Raw genomic sequence first — 6090 nt, 5'->3', positions numbered from 1 at the left:
GTGCATGCAATGCAGATGAATGGATGCACACATACGAAACATAAGGATGCTAATTGAAATATGCCCTAAAACTAACCATCAAAAGGGGTTAAGTAAAAGGGAGAAAGAAATGGAGGTTGGAAAACATGTATCACACACACGCACACTTATTACAAAATTCGCCCTCTCGACGGAGGGTCCGAATAAGAAGTTAACCGACTAATCTAAGCTAATTAAACTAATTATTACATCACAAAACTAATTAACTAACAAGCTAACTAATTAAGTACAAAACGAAGCTAATTAACTAACAAGTCAACTAACTAGTTATTACAATACAAATAAGCAGCTAAACGCATTAACTACTTAAGTACAAAACCAAAGCATAACTAGCTAATAAAATCAGCCTAGTAAAGCAGTAAAGAGATGTCCTCAGAGGGAGAAGAGTGCATGCATGCTCGGTCGCCTCGTTCGGAAATCCGTCGCGATGCCCCAACTTGCCTCTGTTTTCAATTGTTCTTAGAACCTTGCACCAAGCTCTAGATAGCTTCTAACTCACCTTGGGGACCCTCAGGCGGGCTGCTGACCAGTTGTTGGTGTTGCCAACCACCTGCCGACCACGTATGTTTGCTGCAGACCAGAAAAAGTGGTCGGCCAGCCACTTTTAATGGTCGGTCGACCAGTTTTTGCTGCACTTCTCTGATTTGCTACAACAGAGAACAAGAAGGGGCATGGCCATGTATTTGCAACATATGTGTGCACAACCACCCTCCCTATCATTTCATGAGCTCAAGGGAGTGCGGTTTTCGACCCTCCGGCCACCAATCACGCATCTCGATGCATGATGGCCGAGAAGCCAAGATTGCACGAATCAATGTGAAATGAATGCACACATAACACATAAATGCCTTAACCTCTATCATGCTTGATCAAGAGGGTCGGCGACCGAGAATTGAGACACGTTTTATCATTTCAAGTATGAAACGTCCCTCGTTTCTCATGTTTGGTCTAATACCCTATCCAAACACAAGTAACACAAGGCATGCATACACAATGCAATGCAACCAACTTGCAAAACTCATGCAATGCAACAAGCATGCAACAACATGCAATACACCAAGCATGCAACAACATGCTAACCACATACTCGATGGACTTAAACCACATATGGACAGAACTCAGTCATGCCAAAACAGTGGCCATTAATGTTACGAAAGATGGCACGAAATGCAAGACAAATGCATGCACATGCTATGGCTCTTCAACTAGACGTAAGATCACAAATCTCAAACATGAGCAAGGAGTGACAAATGTGGAAGTGTAACAACACTAAATGCTCTGAAATTAGATGTGAAATGATGCCAAATCATTCAAACAATACAAGCATAGCATGCTAGGGTCCTTAAAGCATTAAAGCTAGCATAGGCACTTGCATTATAGCTATGCAATACATGAAGCATATGGCAAATACAACCCAAAACAGTCCTAAAGCATGTCAAAATAATGCTAAAACATGTATGGAAGGAAGCCAAAATAAGCTAGCATGGTGAGCATGGAGCATGAGATATGCAACACCAAAAGGAAGGATTACACTACACCTACTAAGACCAAGCATGAGATGGCTTCACCAACAAAAATCAGAGTTATATCATGGCAAAATAACCCCAAAAACATACTGAAATGATAGCTCGCAAGCTTAGGCATGAAGGCATACACAATGGCTCATGTTTAAGGCATAAAGCATAAACTCTCCTACGCATTGAAAGAGTGAAAGATGTGAATGCATGGCAATGAAACATACTCTGAAATCACATATAAAGTGATGCCAAATCTTGAAAATAGTCCAAGCAATGCGTGCTAGTGGACTCAATACACAAAGCTAATGAGCTAGATTGAACCATGGCTATACAAAACAATGCATGCATGACCAAAACAACACAAATCAAACCTTAAGAATGGTAAAACATGGCCATAAGCTTCTCGGAGTTAAGCCAAAATCATGCTAGAATGATGAGCTCAAACGCGATACACATTAGGCTATTGAATGGAATTGCACTACAAGTGCATGGAGCATGCATGGGGCTATCAAAACAAACATTAATAGAGGTATATCATGGAAAAACAACACCAAGAACATGCTGAGATAGACTAAAAACATGCTAGAAAGACATGCTCAAACATGAGGCATATAAGACTAGTTTGCAAAATTTACACTACAAGTGTATAAAGCATGCAAGGAATGACCAAACCAAGCCAAAACAGGGGTATGCCATGTCAAAATAACCCCAAATACATGCTAAGATGGAGCCAACATAAGCTTAACAAACATGCTCAAACATAAGGCAAATGAAGCAAGCATTTAAGATGCAAGGAGAGGGGATGACCCTTTTCTATTTGCGACCTCAAAACACCATTTCCACCACAGAAATTCCTTTGAGTTTTAGTGGTGAGAAGGCCAAAAGGAGGTGGTCCCAATAGCTTAAAAGGAAAGCACAAAACAGGGCCAAACAAGGCACAAGAGGGCGTAGACCACCCCCAACACCAACAAGGCCTTAAACAAACATTTCAAGCGTAAAAAATCAGACATTTTTGCAGTAGAAAGTTAGCCCTAAAACAACATGCAAGTAGGGCCAAAAGCTTAAAAAAAAACAAGGGTTTTAAGGGTTAAAAGCTCACCCTTGTAGAACAACTTTAAAGCTACAACTCTAGCAACCTTTTTTGATCAAAACCAGTCCAAAAACACCAAAAACAACCTCAAGATGCCTCAGCTCCAAAAAGATGGTGTTTGAGTGTGTGTTTGTGTGCAATAATATGAAGAATAAGCACTTTCAAGCACAAAAATGAGACAAAGAGAGATATAGAGATAGATGTATATCTATAGCTCAAGCCAACTTTTTCTGAACCTAAAGAAGGGAGGGGGGGTCTCCCTCTTATCGAAAATCATGCAAGAAACTTGTTGAACACACTTGAGGCTTTATGCCATCCCTCTATACACGTGTATGGAGGATGACTTTTGTGCCTTCCAGCTGTTACAACTGGCAAGAAAAGATCTCCAAAAAGGTGCTGGAAAGCTGCCGACCACTTAAAGTGGTCGGCTAGCTACTTGTAGTGGTCGGCCATGGGGGAAGAGTGGTCTACACACTGAAATCATGGTGGTGGTGTGGTGGCCGACCACTATTGGTGGTCCAAATACCAAGAAAACCAGTTGGCCGAACAGAAAATTGGCTGGCAGGCAGGAAAAGTGGTCTCCAAGGGGAAGAATTGGTCTCCCACCCTGATTCCACCCTCCAAGCAAGGAAAACAAGGTTTGTCCGAAAAAAAATGAAAGAGGATACAAGACAAGAGTCTGGGAGGCAATGTGCGCAGCCAGAAGCCTCGAAAACTAGTCTATGGGGCACCAAAAACAATCAACGACGGAAAAGTGGTCTACGACCACAGAAAGTGGTCTCCCAGACCACAGTGTCCTTTTTGGCAAGGTTCAAAAACCATGCCAAACAGAGAACGTTAAGCGGTCCAGAGATAAGTCGCGCGGCCGAAGGCTCCGAAAACCGTAAACTTGTTTCCAAGTAGGAAAAGTGGTCTACGACACCGAAAAGTGATCTACGACCACAAAAAGGGGGTCTACAAGACCTCTCTCTCCCTCCAGGGAAGAGAAAACAAGGGTCGGTTCGAAACCAAACCAAATGGGAAGCCAGACAAGGCGCTCGGCCAAAGGCTTCGGAAATCGGAAACTGGCCTACCAGAGGGAAAAGTGATCTACGACCATAGAAAGTGGTCTACGGACCTCTCTCTCCTCTCCAGGCAAGGAAAACAAGGCTTAGTCCACAAACCGAGCCAAAGCAAAAAGAGTTCAGAGGCCTGGAGGCAAGGCACTCAGTCGAAACCTCCGAAAACTCAAAACGAGCACAACATGCACTATCACCGAGCGCTCAATCGATGACGTCTGAGTCTTAAGGTCGATCAAAAATGGGGTGTCTATAGTTGCCCCTTTTTGACAGAACTCGAAAGTCAAGAAGTGACGGGAGTAAATGTCAAAGCCCAGAGATGACCCATTTTTGACAAAGCCGAAGACTTAGACAAACAGGCAAGATAACAAAGAGATACACCCACAGGCAGGGGCAAAATTCAAATGACATGCACAAAGCCGAACATAACTTATGGTCATGCAAAGAGAGCTGTGATGATGCAATTATACGCAATAAATACAACAGTTTAAGCAGGCGAATACGAACCAAACTACATCTCATGCAGAAAGGATGCAAGAAAATTATGCAATTCTCACTGCGTCTCACGTGGAGAAGACTAAAACATACATTATCGTCTAGTTGCACCAGCCCGAAATGAACCGTCCATACAATACCGTTCCTACAAAAGAAAGACACTCAACAGGTACAGTATATTAGTAACATATGTTCAACGTTACATCAAGATACAATATCAGTACATGATAAATGCGTACACATATGATGCCGGTGAAAACATGCACAGCAATGCAAGTGAAAGTGCATAACAATGCAAGTGAAAAGTGCGTGACAACACAAGTGAAACGTGCATAACAAAGCAATGCACTAACGAGTGTAGGTAAGATGCGCAAGATAGCGTGAACAATGCAATGCACTAACAAGTGCAGGTGCGCAAGATAGCGCGACCAATGCCAGTTCAATGCAACAGATACAAGCATTTTCAATGCAAGAAGAAAGCATGTAATCAAATGCACAAGATAGTGCGATGCGCAAGAAAGCGCGATACGCTAAACAGCGTGAGTGATAAACTGCACAAAATAGTGCGATGCGCTAAACAACGAGATGTGCATAAGATAGAGTGTGATAAAATGCATGTTTTATGCAAGTAAAGTGCACAAAATAGTGTGATAAAATGTATGTTCTATGCAAGTAAGGTGCACAAAATAGTGCGATAAAATGCATGTTCTATGCAAGTATGAGGGCATGCTAAACTAAGCTTAACATGGAAATGATGCAAGCGATAAATGGACAATGCAGTACATGCATGCAATATATTCCACATGTAATGCAATGCACATAACAGATGTGATGTAATTGATAATAGATGCGATGTAACAGATAGTACATTAGATGCAAAGGGTGACCTACTCCAACCATGCTGGAATCATGAGAAGAGATAGACACTCTAACCACGCTAAAATCGTGAAAAGAGGTTCGCAAACAACCGCCCAGGTGTGTGCACGACACAACCTGAGATAAAACACGCCTAGGCTCGCGCATCACGCACCTTGAGATAAATTCCAAACACGCTGAAATCGTTTTACGAAAAGAACACTATAACCACGCTGAAATCGTGAGAAGAGGTCCAAAAAAAAAAACCGATCAGGTGCGTGCATGACGCAACCTGAGATAAATTCCAAACACGCTGAAATCGTGTGAGGAAAAGGATACTCAAATCACGCTGAAATCGTGAGAGGAGGTCCAAAACGAATTCCAAACATGTTGAAATTGTGTGAGGAAGGGCAAACTCTAACCACGCTGAAATTGCGTGACGAAGGGCAAACTCTAACCACACTGAAATCGTGAGAAGAGGGAAACAAATTCCAAACAGGCTAAAATCGTGTGAGGAAGGACAAACTCTAACCATGATGAAATCGTGAGAAGAGGGAAACAAATTCCAAACACGTTGAAATCGTGTGAGGATGGGCAAACTCTAACCAAGCTGAAATCGTGAGAGGAGGTCCAAAACAAATTCCAAACACGCTGAAATCGTGTGAGGAAGGGCAAACTCTAACCATGCTGAAATCGTGAGAGGAGGTCCAAAAAGAATTCCAAACACACTGAAATCGTGTGAGAAAGGGCAAACTCTAACCACGCTGAAATTGTGAGAAGAGGGAAACAAATTCCAAACACGCTAAAATCGTGTGAGGAAGGGCAAACTCTAACCACACTGAAATCGTGAGAAGAGGGAAACAAATTCCAAACACGCTGAAATCGTGTGAGGAAGGGCAAACTCTAACCGCACTGAAATCGTGAGAAGAGGGAAACAAATTCCAAACACGTTGAAATTGTGTGAAGAAGGACAAATTCTAACCACGTTGAAATCGTGAGAAGAGGGAAACAAATTCCAAACACGCTGAAATCGTGT

This window comes from Camellia sinensis, chromosome 8, assembly GCF_055761805.1.
Source record: "Camellia sinensis isolate YWXY chromosome 8, ASM5576180v1, whole genome shotgun sequence".
Classification (NCBI taxonomy): domain Eukaryota; kingdom Viridiplantae; phylum Streptophyta; class Magnoliopsida; order Ericales; family Theaceae; genus Camellia; species Camellia sinensis.
The sequence above is the reverse complement of the archived record's forward strand: the minus strand, read 5'-3'. Positions refer to the sequence as shown.